Raw genomic sequence first — 18,732 nt, 5'->3', positions numbered from 1 at the left:
TTGAGGGGGTTGGGGGGAGAGGGAGGGGCGGAGTGGGTGGTAAGGGAGGGGGTGGGGGCAAGGGGGGAGAAATGACCCAAGTATTGTATGCACATATGAATAATAAAACAATGAAAAAAGGTAAACACACAAAAAATGAGATTTAGTCAATGGACATACATACTACTGCAATGTGGCCAACTGAGGAAGAAGCCTCACAGTGATCAGCAGCCCTGGAAGGGCCATGTTGAGAATTTTCACATTTGCATCCTGACAACTCAGAGCTAAGAAGCACTGCATTATAGTTCATTTTCCTTCAACTAGTGATGTTCTATCACTGGAGCCATTCTGCCAGCCCTTAACTTCTGATGTTGAATTATGTTTCGTGTCTATCTTACACACTCATAATTGCTGTCTGTGGATGAAACCCAGAAACATGACACTCTCTCGTGAAAGTTCTGAGCAGCAAGACCTCTGGGCCAGAATGGCTCCTGGTGCCCTGTGTGCTCCTCAGAATCACACCACCCATGAACCCAATGTGGAGCAGCCTCCTCTTCATGAAACCACTGACTTGCTTTTTAGGATGCTTCCCTAAGATGCAGGGTTGAACTGAACTCGTCAGATTGGATGAAACTTCGCCATATCTGGAAACACACTGCTCTCTTACTAAGACTTGTGTGGCGTCACTTTGTGCATAATCGTGTCCCAAAAGAACAGAGTGTGAATGAGGACAGCACAATTGGAGGGAGGACCATACTGTCTGGGTTAGCGCAAACCACCACGGCACTTAGGAAACTTCTGTGGTATGCAGGGCCTTTTAATTGTGACATAGGGAAGTCACCTCACAAAAGGAGACTGAATTGTGCTGGTGAAACTGCATTTCCTTCTAACCACAGAGGATACATTTAAATACATGGACACACACACATACACACACACACACACACATACACACACACACACTCAGTGTGACCAATCAGGCTGAGCTCGCTCTCCAGGTGTTTTATTCTAACTTCTCTATGCTGTGTCAGTCTGCCCAGAAACAGAGGCCCAGCCAGCTAGTGTGCTCTGGATGCAAGCGAGGAGGGTGAGCTGTCGCGGAGGCCGCGAGTCTGGCACAGATATCCCGCCATTGCCTCTTTTAGCAGGAGCAGACGAACAGGAAATAGAGGGCGGGTGCGAGTTCCTAGCGGGTATGTGGTGCTCCACTCCTCCTTGCGAATCAGGCATTGAGGTAGATAACGGTGTGAGCTGTGGGTCTGGGTCTCAGCAACAGTCCTGCACCAGCATGAGGTGGCCTGCGCTGCCTGCAGGATAGAGACAGGCTAGGTGGGACAATGGGCCAGGGTGGGATTGCTGTGGGAACGGTGCCATTCACTAGGTAAGCCAGGCAAGCACACCCACTTCCACCTGGTTTACACCTTTTCCTGAACCTGCTCTTCTCCCAGTAATGTACTTCTACCCATAACAGTATCTGTGCCCTGGCCCCAACCTGTACCCATCCAGTTCCTGTACCTGTGTCTGTACTCTTACCGCTACCTACTCTGTTCCTGCACTTGAACTCCATTGATTCTGCCCCTGGACTGCCATGCTGAGAAGGTTAGAAAGTAAACACCAAGGACTAGAGCTAGAGGGAGATCTGCCCAGGAATATTCATGAGGCCCTTAGGCACTCCTTTCTCCACAGCACTTTTAAAAATTCCACTTTGAAGATGTCCGTGCTTTTTCTGCTGCCTTATTAAAGGGGCACTGTGTGGCCAGGCTTCATTCGCTTTTGAGTGATAAGAGATTTTGAGAACTGTCCCATTAACTTGACACTAAAGGGGAGAAGCTGGGAAGGGGTTAAGGAAGACTAATAGAGGGAGTGGATTTGATGAAAGAATATTATATGCAAGTACAGAAATATAATGAAACCCCATTGTCCAACCAACTGACATTAATGAAAACGAGTAAGAACTGGAGTTTCCACCTCTCTGGCTTCAAGTCACTGTCATTTTTAGTCAGACCAGGAATGGTCTCCCAGGATAACCATCACCTTCACAAGCCAGCTCCCACCAACATCCCCGACTTGTCTGTGGTTTTAGAATATCATTTTCAGGAGTGATGTGAGCATTTTTTCAGTAATTTATTAAGAACAAATTTAAAAAGAGTAAAGCTGAAAGAAAGGAACAGTGAGTACTCACAGGCACATTCGTAGAGGCTGCAGTGTCTGAGTTGTCAGGTTTCTCTGCCCTGTCATTTTAAGGTCTGGCATTGCTGAGCTGGGCCTGATGGCTCATGACATGCAGATGTTGAATTGTGAGAACCAGAGCTTTGTTTCTTTGCAAGTTGCAAATGGTAATTGACAGCAGATTGTGTGTCTTAGAAAGCACCAAGATGTGAGAGCGGTTCCCAAACAAGAACTCCTCTGTCTTGCAAGCCCATTCCTCCCAGTTGCCCCTTGGTGGACTCCCACATCTGCTTCTCTATGGCTCAGTCCTGCAGACTCTGTCACTGTGGAGCCACTGCCACCCTGGAGACTACTGTGGGCAGACACTAAGCTCAGGGTCAGCACTTGGCTGACAGAAAGAGCAGCAGCTGGGCAGAGCATGCCCATCACAGCCTCTTTCCAGAGGATTCAAAATGCATTTCCACGCTTAATTGGAAACTGATACCAGACTTGGTGTGGTATGTCAAGGTGAATGGAGATGGCCTTTGTGGGTATCGTGGCTTGACTTTCTTTTTCTGCCTGCAGATGGCATTGCATAACTGATTTGTAATTAGGGAAAGCATAGACTGTGGTTTTAGATACTAGCTCTTCTTCTGCTTCTTTAAGGTTTCATGAAGGGTGTGGAAATGTTATCAGACACCTGTAAAGAAAGTTAGCGATAACAGACTGTCGAGAGCCACATAGATACAGGGTAGCTGAAGAAGAAACAGCCTACAGGTAGCGGGTCCTCAGTCAGCCATACTTTTCTCTGAAGATCTGGTTGTCCTGCTGAGAATTTCAGCACCAAGAACAGGAGCGGGGGGGGAATGTTTGAGGGTTACTGGCAGGGTGGGTCTGTGTGATCATCTGTGCTCTGACTGGGATTTTGAGAAATGGTTCATGGCACTGTGTTATTAAAAATCAGCCAGGATCTGGAAGAAAATATTTGTACTAGTCTTTACTTTTCATTGACATGCCAATTATAATCGTCTATTGTGACTCATCGTGCGTAGCTGATTTGGAGTTTTTCATAGAAGAACGGTTCAGAAACTAATTTGGGTCTATATGTGACTTTGCATCTTTCGCTATTGTGTTTGCAGAGTTGTTTCATGCCATGTTATAGTATCAGTGTCATTCACCTTATGTCACTTCTCATGACATGGTGCTTATTGTGGCTGCTCAAGAGTCCTCATGTGTGTCCCCTTCAGAGCTGTCACAGCCAGGCAGGATCACAGCAACTGAACGTCATAGGCAGAAAGTTGTGTTACTCAGCATACTCCTCTTCATTTCAGTAAAGTCATTTTGCTACCTACTGTCACCCTGAGGGAGCTCAGGTCTGTCACTGAAGAGAAGTTCCCAATGTGGACATTGTGGGCCATGTACCTAGGGCATTGGGAACTGTCAACCGTACTTTACATCCACCGGAAGTGTTAGCAGTTACTGACCCAGGTGTTCCCCACCTCAGCTCTGCTGGCAGTGTGTGGAGTCAACCATGTCTTGGCATGTAGATAACCTATGTTCATCTGAAGTAGCAGGGCACTGTCAGTTCTGATCCAGCCACGTTCAGATGGCTTTACGTGTCCTAATTGCTGACCCTGAATGAATTCTGTGTGCACAAGTTATAGCTGTCCCAAAGGGATGGGATACAGTAGGTGGGGCCTCCTGAAGACCATTCAGTGCCATAAGGGGCAGTGCCCACGAGGAGAAGGACTAACCTCAGGCAGTTTGCTGGGGAGTTAATTCATCTCAATACAGGTGGTACAGCAGGAGTCTCACGGGGGTACAATTGCACCATGCAGCAGGCTGAGGAGCCACGGGCTTGCCTATGTGTGTATCTCCCCTGATGTAGTGTAATCCAGTATTTTCAAAATCTGAAAGGTTAGACTTTGATACTGCTTGGATCAGCTTACCTCTGAAAGATTTCACAACTCATAGTGTGCGTTCCACTTAGTGGGAAATGCCCACAGCAGAGTATTTAAATCGTGAGTTTTGACGACTTGGTGGAGGTAGTATTTTCGTGTGATGGGTGGGTGGTAAGTTTGGTCAGTTTTCATGATACCTCCCTGGCCCCACGTCCCATGTCACTCACGGGACAGCAGGCCCCCTTTGCTTGTCACCCACAGTCCACTCCTGGTCTTTGGTCCTGTCCACAGGAAGGTTCTGCCTCACCTGCACAATTGGGCAGGTCATGTTCCTGAGAGGAATGCTGCTGTCTAGGTGACTGTGAGAATGTTCAGCTGAATGAGCAGAAGTGTCAGCAACTCAGTGTGGTCATGTTCGTCATCATCTTTTAGCCCAACACTTGCAGGGACTGTGGGGAGAAGGGCATGAACGACAGATTCTTTTCTCGGTCTGGAGGAAGACTCTAGAACGCCCACCCTGGAATGATCACTGACATGGGAGTGACCCAACCTGTGTAGTGAGTCCTGGTGGATGTTCGAGTCAACTTCTGAAGGCTTTGGTTTCCTATGAGCATGGCTTAGCGAGTTTATGTGCATCAGTGTGCTTATTTTTCAGTTCTTACAGTGTATTTCTTATAAATCCTGACTTCTCAGCTAATTTGGCCTGCTATTCTCACTAAAACCCATGAATTGGTAAACGTCACACCAGTGGTTGAGGTCACCTATGAGCCTCAGGTTGTCCGGGAAGCCTAGAGTTCTTTCACAGAAGTGGGCACCAACTCCTCTGCACCTTTCTCAGGTTCAGCCATTCACCAGTGGAGTGGAAACCAAGGCTGGTAGTACCAGTCAGATGCCCTGATCTTGTAATCAAATGGGAGACGAATTGTGAAATGATGGTGTGGAAATAGACTAGACCCAATCGCACCAACTATTGTGCTAATTGACCACAGCAGCAAAGTGAGTGTGAACTATAAAGAGAAAGAAGAAGAAATGATACAGGGGGGCGGGGGAGGGAGGGAACCTGTTCCAGGATGGCCCACAGCACTGGGCTGCATCATGATCCTCCAAGTACACAAAGACACTGACCCCTACAGGAAAATCAAGTAATATAACTGTGTCTTCTCTATTACTGTATCAACAGCCATTGTGCCAATTGTCTATGATAACTTGCTGCAGGATTCATAAATTCTTGCCTGCATCCCTTCTTTCTATAAGCTGAACTCTAGAAATGAGATTTAGTCTTTTGGGCCAGGCTAACCTCACTCAGAATGATGTTCTCCAATTCCATCCATTTACCAGCGAATGATAACATTTCGTCTTCTTCATGGCTGCATAAAATTCCATTGTGTATAGATACCACATTTTTTGACCCATTCATCAGTAGTGGGGCATCTTGGCTGTTTCCATAACTTGGCTATTGTGAATAGTGCCGCAATAAACATGGGTGTGCAGGTGCCTCTGGAGTAACCTGTGTCACAGTTTTTTGGGTATATCCTCAAGAGTGGTATTGCTGGATCAAATGGTAGCTCAATGTTTAGCTTTTTAAGTAGCCTCCAAATTTTTTTCCAGAGTGGTTGTACTAGTTCACATTCCCACCAACAGTGTAAGATGGTTCCTTTTTCCCTGCATCCTCTCCAACACCTGATGTTCGTATGTTCTCCCTCACATGTGGACATTAGATCAAGGGCAAACACAACAAGGGGATTGGACTTTGAGCACATGATAAAAGTGAGAGCACACAAGGGAGGGGTGAGGATAGGTAAGACACCTAAAAAATTAGCTAGCATTTGTTGCCCTCAATGCAGAGAAACTAAAGCAGATACCTTAAAAGCAACTGAGGCCAATAGGAAAAGGGGACCAGGAACTAGAGAAAAGGTTGGATCAAAAAGAATTAACCTAGAAGGTAGCACACATGCACAGGAAATTAATGTGAGTCAACTCCCTGTATAGCTATCCTTATCTCAACCAGCAAAAACCCTTGTTCCTTCCTATTATTGCTTATACTCTCTCTTCAACAAAATTAGAAATAAGGGCAAAATAGTTTCTGCTGGGTATTGAGGGGGTTGGGGGGAGAGGGAGGGGCGGAGTGGGTGGTAAGGGAGGGGGTGGGGGCAGGGGGGAGAAATGACCCAAGTATTGTATGCACATATGAATAATAAAACAATGAAAAAAGGTAACCACACAAAAAATGAGATTTAGTCAACGGACATACATACTAGTGCAATGTGGCCAACTGAGGAAGAAGCCTCACAGTGATCAGCAGCCCTGGAAGGGCCATGTTGAGAATTTTCACATTTGCTTCCTGACAACTCAGAGCTGAGAAGCATTGCATTATAGTTCATTTTCCTTCAACTAGTGATGTTCTATCACTGGAGCCATTCTGCCAGCCCTTAACTTCTGATGTTGAATTATGTTTCGTGTCTATCTTACACACTCATAATTGCTGTCTGTGGATGAAACCCAGAAACATGACACTCTCTCGTGAAAGTTCTGAGCAGCAGGACCTCTGGGCCAGAATGGCTCCTGGTGCCCTGTGTGCTCCTCAGAATCACACCACCCATGAACCCAATGTGGAGCAGCCTCCTCTTCATGAAACCACTGACTTGCTTTTTAGGATGCTTCCCTAAGATGCAGGGTTGAACTGAACTCGTCAGATTGGATGAAACTTCGCCATATCTGGAAACACACTATCCTCTTACTAAGACTTGCCTGGCTTCATTTTGTGCATATTCGTGTCCCAAAGGAGAAGACTGGGAGTGAGGACAGCATAATAGGAGGGAGGACCATACTGTCTGGGTCAGTGCAAACCAACACGGCACTTAGGAAACTTCTGTGTTATGCAGGGCCTTTTAATTGTGACTTAGGGAAGTCACCTCACGAAAGTAGACTGAATCATTCTGGTGAAATTGCATTTCCTTCTAAACACAGAGGATACATACACATACATGCGCACACACACACACACTCACAAACGTGTTGAGAATTCATATCTTTATTCCTAAGGATAAGTGCTGAAGTATTAAGGGTGGCAGGGCTAATGAAATTGGCCCAGGTGTTGGTGGCATCAGAAGAACTGGTCCTCAAGTGTCTCCTGGAGAAAGATGTCACTCTGGGGCGCCTCCACCTTCTTGAAGAACATATTGCGTTGGACAACAGATTAACCATCTGTGGAAAGTGATTCCTGCATAGCTAGCCTGTATTTGGCTCTCCTCTTCTTAAACCAAACCTACAGAGGGAACATCGGTTGAATTACCATATTGAACATAAATACTATAAAGGAATAAACCCATAATGCAACTTTACATGCTACTAGGGTTTTAAATGGCAGAAAAAGCTATTTTGCAACTTCAGAAATCAATAAAGGATCTACAGATATACTTGATGAAATATGTGGGGTCCTGGGTTCCATCCCCAACACCACAAACAAGAACGACAACAATAACTACTATAGGAAACATGACGTCACACACAACCCTTCCTCTTCTCCATAGTGAGGACTAGCTATGGAGCCAAGTTGTGGAAAATTCATGGTGTACATATTGGAAACAGATGATTATCTGTAGGGTTTTCCTTATGCAATTCCAGTGGCTCATGTTCTCTTCAGAAATCTCATGAGACAACAGGTAAACTGAGTGGAGGAGGGAAATAGCTCAACAAACCTCCAGTTTTCCTTTTCCTCTGACTTTGCATTACCAGACTAGGAAAACTCTCTTTGTCCCAGCATCTCTTATGTGAGTGAGTCCTGAGTTTGGATGGTGGCCTGTGGCCTTAGGAAGCCAGCACCCAGTGGTCTGTGTTATGAGCTGGTGTTCTGAACACCCCACCACCAGATTTGCCTCGTGTTTCCATCATCGTACTCACACTTGCACTCTGCACGAAGTTAACAGTGAGGACACTGTGGTCCTTATTTCCTGACCTTTTTTTCATTAAAAAAATTTTAATTATTGTGCTAGGGGTACATTGTGGCATGTGCATAAGTTCTTACAATGTATCATAGATACCATACTTGAATTCACCCCCTCCATCATTCTCCTTTATCCTCCTTTCCCCCGTTCCTGGAATAGTTTCAACAATATCACTTCCATTTACATACATGTGTACACAATATTTGCACTATATTCACCCTCCTACACCCTTTCCCCACATCCTTTCCCCCACACTGGTACCAACCTCCCAGAGAAGACCTGTTCAGTCCTCCTTCTCTCTGACTTTGTAAAAGAAAAAATGACATTTTATTTAACACAGATATACAGGAAGTTTCCTTGTGACATTTTCATGTATATATGTATTAAACCGAATTGGTTCATCTTCTCCATTTGTCTTCTTTCTACCTTAGTCCCGTTCTTATGGGGATCTCAATGGGTTTAAAAATTCTATATTCATTCTCTTTTTTTTTTTTTTTTTGCTGTGCGGTGGTTTGAACTCAAGGCCTACACTTTGAGCCACTTCACCTGTCCTTTTTACGTGATGGTTTTTTCTTTGCGATAAGTTCACGGGAGTTATTTGCCCAGATCTGGCTTCAAACCACTATCCCCCTGACAGCTGCGTCCTAAGTAGCTAGGAGTACAGACATGAGCCACTGGCACCTGGCTTTATATTCATTCTTGTATAAAGAGTACACCAACCATATTCACCTTCTTGACTTCCTTCTTTTACCCTCCCTCTCTCATATGTGACCTTCTATTAGCATGACCTGTTTTTCATAATATTGCTGTATTTGTGTTAGGTCTATATTCCACATATGAGAAAAAGCATGTGGCTTTTGGACTTCTGAATTTGGCTAACTTCACTTAAGATTTTGTTCTCCAGTTCCATGTATTTATCTGCAAATGGCAAAATTTCATTCTTCTTTCGGGATGAATAAAGTTCTATTGTATATAAATATGACATTTTCTTAATCCATTCACGAGTAGTGCTGCATCTTGGCTTTTTCCACAGCTTAGCAACTGTGAATAATGCTACAATAAATATTGGTGTGCATGTGCTTCCTTGTTTTCTTTTTGGCAACTACAGAGTGCTTTCCTTTGGTCTTAAGTAGTAATTGTCTTACTCCACGACCTACCTCCCTATTTAGCACTACTCCCCCAAATGAACGGAAACTACTCAAAATTAAGACATTTTGTCAGTCTACTCTGAAATCAGAGCCATCCCTGAAAATACATTCTACAAAACACCGTCATTATAATAGTACTCCCAAATGAAAAATAATCCTTCCAGATTAGAAATAACTCAGGAGAATACTCACTTATGTCTAAATGGTGAATATGAAAGGTCCGTTTTGACTAAGTGCAACAATCCCCTAATATTTTCAACTTCTTAGGTTAATAGTTGTTTATTCAATGTTATTCTTTTTGTTTGATTCAATCTTTAGGCACATTTGCAGTTCTAGCAATCCTTACCCTCTTCCAAATACAATGTGACTATTTGCACCATGTTTGCAGTTTTCATCACACAGCTTGGTGGAAAACTAAAAGGTAGTGCTGCCACTGTGTATAACTCCTTATAAAATCTCAGACAGGAAGCTGGAAGACCAGGCACTTGACTCTTTTTGCTTTCTTTCCACATCAGCATCAGCTTAACAAAACAGGCACATTATTGTTAGAATGTGGTGTTTGCGTGAGTTACTGCCTTGGACCAATATTTATAAATTCATTATGCTGTATAATTCATTAAGCTTGGGTTTTGTTAATTTACTGCCATTACAAGGTATTGTAGCTCTTTTCCTTCCTGCAGAAATTTGAATACTTCTAATGTCATTTTGAGCTCCAACATGTCTCTACAGAGAGGTGCCCCTTTAAGCATCCTGGTGTTAGAAGAGTTGAACTTTAATTACTGGGTAGAACTTTTACATACATATCTATTATATGTGTACATGTTTTGACCGGTTAATGTTTTAAGTACATTATAACATATACATATGTGTATGCTTGTGTGAGTGTGTATACATGCATCCATTATTTAATTTGCACACAGGAAATCATATTCCTTCCAGAGTTGGGAAAGAATGAAAAGCTGGGGTTTGCTTATTCCGTTTTCTACCTAGGAATAGTCCAAAGTTTAATGGTTGGTTTCCAACATAAAACAGGCAACAGAAGCAGGGAAACTTATAAATGTGTAGGGCACAATTCTCTACGTCCTCAAGCAGATTTTAGAATGAAGGACGGCCAGATGCATTTTTCAGATTTACTCACCTTCACTCTGTCTTCAGCCAAATACACACGCCTTGCAAGCTCCCTTCTGTGGAGAGAACAGCACAAGGGCTCACTCATCTGTGTTCCGGGGAAATGCAAGGGGGTCTGTTGATGCTGTTGTTTTTGTGACACTTCAGATCCTCCCTCAGCCCCCTCGCTCCTACTTAATACGATTGCAAACGGTTTCGTTGTTGTATTTCATATACGTATATAATCTACATGGACCATATTCGCCCTGCTTTATGCCGTCCACTCCCCCTGCCCCTCTCACCAGCACCCACCCCATCTCGGGACCTTTCTTACAATCCTGTCCATCATTTGTCCTTCCAAAGTCAGTGTTCAAAGGTGTTTCTCCATGTGCTCAGCCGTGAGTCACTCACTGTACTTTAGTCACGTTAACTCCCCACCCCAGCTCCACGGCAGGCTGAGGACCCCAGTGGTTTGGGGTCAGGAGGGAAGGGCGACAGGCGAGAGGGAAAGACACCTGGAAATGAGCCTGAATACCTGGAGGACACCACTGACCTGGTGAGCGCATCCGGGTTCTGAGTTTCTTGGAAAACTCTCTCCAGTTCCTGCACCTGAGAAGGTGTGGGCTTGTACAGGATGCGTGGCCGCCTGCGAGGTGGCGGGGGCAGTGGGACCATGGCTGTCAAGGGCTGAGCTGTCGCCTGGGGCTGCAGCTGTCCCGGGTCCTGACTCCTCCCATGGCCCTCGAGGCTCCTGTCACCATGGTCATGGTTCACCTCAGGTACTTGGTTCTCCTCACCCCCGGGGTTCGTGTCGCCTTCGAACCTCAGGTCGTCCATGAGGGGTTCAGCTCCTTCAGGAAGGTCTCCTCCTCGTCCTCCTTCTGCTGCCCCTCGCTCATGTTCAGCCCGCATTTCCCTCTCAGAGCCTCTCAGGAGGCAGAGGCAGGAGTTGGGGTCATGGTAGGGGTCCTGCCCCGCCACGCCTGCAAGTCTGAGGAAGCCGCGGGGCTGCCTACCGCCAATTGAAGTAGGCGCCAAAGGGAAGGGGCGTGGCCAAGAAAGGAGGGCCATGTGCAGTGGATGGCGCCTCCAGGGGACGGGCGCAGAACAGCAGCCAACATGCACAGAAATCGCTGCTACCTCTGGACCCCACTGAGAACCCTGAGGGCAGGACTGTGTTGCAATACTACACGATTAGTGTTCAGGATAGGGGGAACTGGGAGACCTCAGACTGAACCTACGTTGCCTTGTGAGAACACTTGGGAAACACTCGTGGCCTCCCCTCTCATATTTCACAAGTACCAAGGCTGGGATTTAAGTCGACGTGGTCACCTACGTGGCTGCGTGTGATCTTGGTTTCTACAAGTACACTGAAAGTACAGCTAGCCGCGATCCTTGGAGGAGAAGACTGGGATCTTGGGGCGCATGAGTGCAGCCTTAGGGCTCAGTGCACAGAGCGTTCTGGCTGGTGACCAGCACTGTGCCATTTATGCCCTGGCTGTTCTGGACTGGGATCCTCCTATTTATTTATAAAGTTTATGATGTGATCAAACATGTTATAGATAGAGAATTGTTCTGGCAGTTGAAGGACAGTGTAATTGGGGAGCTATGAGAGATGCAGTAAGTAGAACAGCATGCAGGAGAATGAATATACTGGGGTGCCGCTCTTCCACACCAAATATTTTTGAACACTGGCGGTTTTCTCTCCAAAAAAGGGAGTTTGGCTGAAGGCAGTTGAGCCTTCACTCCTTAAACTCACCCTAAAAGACATGAAATTACTCACTCTAGAAGGAAGCGCTGTGCATGTAAGCAATGTGGGAAAGGCTTCTCTTATTCTGGTACCTGTTATAGTCATGAAAGAACTCACACTGCAGAGGAACCTATGGGTGTGAAGAATGTGGGAAAGTCTTCATTGTAGCCAGTAACCTTTAAACACTTGAAAGAACTCCTTTTCCATTTCAAAAAAGAGTGAAACAAATAAAGAAGAATAGCGAGTTAATATTACTTAACCTAATTAAGATGACTATGTTTACATACTCAAAACACACCTTGCAGATGCACCATTAAATGCATAAGTGAGTCTTGAGCCATTTCTAGCACGGAAACATTTCTTTGTCTTTTGGGTTTACTGTTTGGCAAATGTAGAGTTTGTGGCATCTGTTTGTGGGTGTGGTCATCATTTTAGGGTAGACTTATACCGGTCTTACTTTCTAGTAATTTCTTTTCCTTCACATAGTGATGATTAATAGTGGGGTAATCATGGGATGAAAGCATGACCACTTGAGGACAAAGAAAAGCCCAGGGATGTCCACCACAACAGAAAAGGAAACAAGGAATAGGGTGACCTCACTGTTCACTTTGCTCACAGTCCATGTGTGAGTGCGGTGATGGCAAGGGGCGATGACCTGGTGGTGGGGTGTCCAGAGCAGCAGCCCATCAAAGTAGGTCACTCTGTCTCCTAGAGATCCACCTAGCTATCATGTCCACTTAATTTCTAGTCCATCTATGTGTAGCCTGGGAAATATAGAAGTTTGGCTGAGAGGAGTTTTAATCTACACACGAGGGGTCCTGTTGACATTGAGATGTCTCGCCCTCTCGCAGTCTCGTCACTGCCATATCAGCTTGCAATCCAGCATGGTTCGTCTGCCTGGGTACTTGCTTGGGTCCAGAGGGAATGTTCAGCTAAGATCCAAGCTGAAGACCATTCTGCGCAGTTCCCCTACATGTGCGTCTTCATTTCACACTGCACTTTTCCCACGACCCCTATTGGCAGCATTGTTCTCCAGCGGGCCCTCATCTGCATGGCCACGCCCCATCCTGTGGCACCTAAGCAAGCCCCACCCACGGCAACTGTCAGTAAGCAGAAAGCCAATAGCAGTCGTCCAAAGGGGAGCGTGTGGACGTCAAACGTAGCACGTCACCCTGGTAACCAGGGTCAGGCTGCAGACCAGGACTAGCTCCGCCTTCTGCCCAAGGGATTCCCAAATCCCAGAGGGCTGTGGAGTGCAGGCGTCGTCCGGAGAGTGCCAGCCATGTCGGGCCATGTCCCCCACCATGACCCCACCTACTGTGGCCAGGAGATATTTGAGATGGAAACGATGGTGGTTGAACCTGAGCAAGGTGCCACAGCCACAGCCGCTGCCGCGGAAGGTGGCTACGCTGGTGAAGGAGCGCAAGGCCTTATGGATGAGGCCCAATTGTCCGAGGGCAATGTGAATCAAGAAGGCGACGAGGACCTGGATGATGACACGGACACCGAGAATGATGAGGAAGACCAGGAACCTGGGGAGCAGGACCAGGAGGAGCGGGCCCACGTGAATGCTGCGGGTCCCCAGCGCCGACAGAGGCGTCGGAGAATGCGGTACCAGTTCTCAAGGTGGCAGGTGGGAGAGCTCGAAAGTGTATTCGAAGAAACTCACTACCCTGATGTGCTCACCAGGTAAGTGCCTTCCTCCGGGAGTCACCCCCACCTCCCATTGTCTATTCCTCTCCCTAGCCTCCTCCTTTCCCTCCTGACCCCCAAACAACTGAGGTCTTCAGCTGCCTGCCTTGGGCCTGGGTGGGAAAGTTCAACTGGTTTTTGACATCATTTTCTTTTCTTGTTTTTGTTTTCAAATTATGTTACGGTAGACAGAAATGTTATCATTATAATTTTTATGCAAGACTGGATGAGGGAGGAGGAATAAAGGAGCAGGATGGAAGTAGTGAATTCAAGTATGAGATATTGTAAGAGTATTTGTTAAATGTATTCCCAGTACAACAATTAAAAAATAAAAATAGAAAAATAAACTTAAATAAATGTAAAATTAGAAACTGCAAAAAAGTATACATTTTAAAGATTAGAACTCAGCATGGTTAAGTATTTTCACGGTGTTGACTTACAGCCTTCTCCAGAAGACACTTCTCCAAAAGTGCCTTCAACTTGCCAAACTCTAACCTTATGTGCGTTAAAGACCCTCCCATTTGCCCTTCTCCCAGCTCCAGTACCATCCTACTTTTGGATTCTCTGAATTTGTCTACTCCATGTACTTCTTATAAGGAAAATCTTGCACTATTTGTTCTTGTTGGGAACGGCTTGTTTCATATAGCATTATGTCCTCAAGAGCTCATCCACGTTGTAGCACATGGCGCAGTTTCCATCATTTTAAAGCCTGAATGATGTTCCATTGTGTGGCTATCCCACACTTTGTTGTAGTTTTCATCTCTGGAGGGATATCGCAGGTACTTCTGTCTGTGGCTCTTGTGTATAGTGCTGCTGTGAATGTGGTGGACAAATACCTCTTTAAGTGGAGGATTTCAACTCCTTTCAAAATGTACCTGGAGTTAGAATTCCTGAATCAGAAGACAATTCTATGTTTAATGTTTTGAGGAACCTCCCAACCATTTTTCATAGTGGCTGCATAGTTGCACATTTCCACCCACATTTCAGGAGCTTTCCAGTTTCTTCAGAACCTAGATATTACTTTTTTCCCTGGTTTTGATAGTGGCCATCCTACTGTGTGTGAGGTAATATCACTGTGCGTTTTATTTGTATTTCTGTAGTGATCAGGGGTGGTGAACAACTTTTCATGTGCTCCACGGTCATTTCCATATCTTCTTTGAGAAAATGCCTCTTTAATGCCTTTTTCTTTTGTTTGAATCTGGGTGGGCAATTCTTGGGGCACTGACATGTCATAGCTCTTTCTAGAACCCCTTAACACGCATACGGTTTTTAAATGTTTGGTCCCATTCTGTGATTGTTTTTACTTTGATACAGAGTAGTTTGTACTTTTCATAGAGTTCAATTTTTCTATTTTGCTTTATTCCCTGTGGTGTTGATCTGCTTTTGTAAATAAAATTTTATTGAAGTCAAGATTAGGAGATTGAAGCACCCTCATGCAAGCACTATATGTGAAATTTCTATAATTTGTTCATCATAGTTTAGTGTTTGTTTTAATTTTTAATACCGTGCATAAGATGATCTTTCTTGATTACTGAGTTGTTAATACTACTTTATATTTTGTGATGAGTTGAAACCATTTCTAAAGTGAGACTGGTTCTAGGGGTTACAGTTACAGAATTGTGAGGAGATACAGCAATTTTGAAATGAACACAGAACATATATACCATATTGCATTATCATCCACAAAGCTGAATACTGAACATTTATGGTGTTCTATTCACAGAAGAGAGCTTGCAAGAGTCATGAATGTGCCAGAACAAGGAGTACAGGTGAGTAAATGTGAAGAAATATTTAGGGGGCACTCAATCTACAACCTGCTCCAAGAAATCGACAGTTGTGTCCTAGGCACTTTTAAGTTACTATGTTTTATTGTTTGTTTGTCATTGGCAAACAAGGTGTGAAATTTGGAGGCTTCCTGGGTGAAAATGGATTTAGTAAACTCCACCTTGTGCTTCTTTCTAATTCCTGGAGGTAATGTGATTTCCTGTGGAAAAAAGCAAATCAAAACAACAAATATATCCTGCCATTCTATTTGCAAAATTGAATATGTTTATATATATATGTGTGTGTTTGTGTGTGTGCACATGTATATAGGTACATATATGTACATTATATGCACATATATGCAGCACATTGATAAGTGTAACTATCTACATATATAAATATATGTGTGTATAGTTATATGTCCAGTGATTAATATTCAAGTCCTTCTAACACTGGTGTTCTTAACAGGGCACGTCTCTGTAGAGTCATGTTGAGGTCAGTGTGAAATTGAGTCTTCTAACTAGTCAGGGAGGGGAAGAATTAAAACAGGGCCCAACTGTACCAAAGTTAAAACACAGCTTAAGGAGTTAGGTAACAGAATGAATTTATAAATCTTAGGACAAGGGAACAATTCACACATGAAACACACTCTGTCAGTGTTTAATCAAGCTGAGAGTGATGTGGGAAGAGAGCTTAAAAGGTCAAGTGCTCGGTCTTCCTGCTGTCGTTTCAAAGATTTTGGTAAGGTGATATAGACCATGGTGACCCTAAATTTAAAATTTTCTGCATGCTGTGTTGTATCCACCTGAAAACATTGCCCAAACAATCACATTATGTTTGGAAGAGGGCAAGGATTTATACCTACATATAAATGTGTCTGGAGAATGAAAACAACACCTGGGCATGGTGGTGCAGGCCCCTGATCCCAACAGTTAGGTTATGAGGTTGGAGGATTTCAAGATCCAGGCCACTCTGGCTATATATAGCAAGACACTAACTCAAAATGTAAAGAAAAATAAAATTATGTTATTTTTAGGAAAGTGGAACTGGAGATCATCATGTGGAATGAAGTAAGACATACTCAAACAGTCAAAAATTGCATGTTTTCGCTCCTCTGTGGAATTGAGACCTAAAATGATGATGATGTTAATAATAATAATAATGATATAACATGAATGTAAAAGGGGGATTGTGAGAGGCAGTCAATGGGAGGGTGTGGGGTGAAGGAAAGGCTATTTAGGGGGTTGAGAGGATATATATATATATATATATACACATATACAGTATAATGAAACCTACCAAAAACTGTTTGAAAAAGAGGGGAGGAAGGAGGCTTCTGGGAATAGTACACTGTGTGTATCAATGTTATTATCATAATGTATCCTTAGTGCATGCTAATTTAAAAATAAAAATATAAAAAACAAAGTACTCACTAAAAATAAAATTTTAAAATGAACAAAACCTTGAAAGAAACAAACAAAATAATAATATTATTGAAATAAATTCAGTTGACCTAAGAAGGATGAAAACGTTAGGGGAAAATTATACATAGTCAAAGTATACCTTGCAGATCCACCATTAAATCCTTAAGTATGTCTTCTCTTGTCTGAAAGCACATCTAACATGTAAAGATTTCTTTTTTCCTTTGTAGCAATGCCATTTGAAGATGAGGGTTTTATAGAATATTTTTGGGGTGGTGACCTTCCTTTCAGTGTTGATTCATACCTTTCTAAATTTTGAGTATTTTCCATTTCTTCAGACAGTGATGACCAATGGGGAGGTAAGTTATGGGATCAAAGGATGACTATTTGAGCCCAAAGAAAAGCAGAGTGCAGAATGACAAAACCAAACAAGGAAAGAAAGACTGGGGTGATCTCACTGTTCCCTCTGCTCACAGTGTATGTTTGAGTGTGGTGATGGAAACAGGCTGCAGACCTGGTGGTGGGGCATCCAGACCAAGAGCACCAAGAGGGAGGCTGCTGAGTGCTGGCATCCTAATACTACAAAGGGCAATCAGGTAGAGAGCTTGGGAGGAGGAGCAGAGCATTTTCCCAGGCTGGTAAGGCAAAGTCAGAGGAAAGGAAAACTGAAGGTTTAGTGAGCTGTTAAAGCACACCCTGAAGTTACCAGTTCTCTCGTTGGAGTTCTGAAGAGAACCTGAACCCCACAAAATAAATGAGGGAGAAGCCTCCAGGTTCCCATTTGTGTCCACACTTTAAACCATGAATTTCTCCAGAAAACTTCTATATGATTCCCTCCTCTCTTTTATAAACATAATAGATCACTTTTAGGAAACAAGTATTGGAAACACAGAACTCATACCAGTGCACTCCAGTCAGCCACTGGACACTTTTGCTTCTGCTCACGGACACTTCACCACTGGTAGGTTTGAATCGCCATCCACAGAAGCTTGGATCCACTGGCTTTCTCCACACTACATATTCATGCAGCAGAAGGTGGTGTCAGAGAGAGAGGCACAAAGTCCCTTTGTGTCTGAGTGGTAGAGCACCTTCCATAACATGAGCAAGTCCATGGTTTTGATAAGTTGCAATGCAAGAAAAAAAAAGAATGACAAAATTGTGGGAAACTGAGAATGTTCTGGGCCTATTCTAGTGCTTGGTAAGCTGAAGACAGGGTTGGTATTATGAGTCCTAAGTTGTTGTGTTTTTCTTAGCATTGCTGGGATTGAACCCTTGAGCTTGCATACTCTAGGCACTTGATCTACCTCAGCCTTCTAACATATTTGAGCAATTAGATAAACAGTTTCCATTGGGAAATGTAAAATTTCAGTAGCATATAAATTGCATGATGTATTTTTTTCCCTGTTTATCATGAGATAAACTGTTCAATTTGTTGAACCAATCCCTTTGTCCCTCTGATTTCAGGTTTGGTTTAACAATAGGAGAGCCAAACACAGGAAATATCAGAGGGAAGCAATGCGGAGACATGCACCACCTGGTACTGAAGACTACATTTTCATGATGGAGGCGGAGGAGCCTTAGGGTGCCATCCTTCTCCTAGAGCCACATGGAGATCAGTTCTTCCGATGTTATCAACACATGTGCTACCCGTATTGTCCTGCCACCCTTAATTAAGCACTTATATTAGCAATAAAAAGGTAAATTGTTAATATTTGTGTGTGTGTGCATGTGTGTGTGTTCTGGGATTAGGAGTATACAGATGTAAATTTTTCAGGAAATGCCATTTAAACAAAAGAGAAGGAGTTCTCCTTTCATAAAGTGAAATCCAGTCTCCATGAATTGGCTGTGCACATCACTTAGTTTCCTAAGTACCATGGT

The 18,732-nt window shown here is 44.0% G+C and overlaps 1 long non-coding RNA gene across 1 annotated transcript; it reads left to right on the top strand.

Moving 5' to 3' along the window:
* Positions 1-1,009: 1,009 nt before the first annotated feature.
* Positions 1,010-18,563, top strand: LOC141419860 (uncharacterized). Its single transcript, XR_012444566.1, has 3 exons — positions 1,010-1,066; positions 15,393-15,438; positions 18,319-18,563. It is a non-coding gene; the product is annotated as an uncharacterized lncRNA (long non-coding RNA).
* The last annotated feature ends 169 nt before the right edge of the window (positions 18,564-18,732 follow it).

Source organism: Castor canadensis, chromosome X (genome assembly GCF_047511655.1).
Source record: "Castor canadensis chromosome X, mCasCan1.hap1v2, whole genome shotgun sequence".
NCBI lineage: Eukaryota > Metazoa > Chordata > Mammalia > Rodentia > Castoridae > Castor > Castor canadensis.
This window is presented reverse-complemented; position numbering and strand designations above follow the sequence as displayed.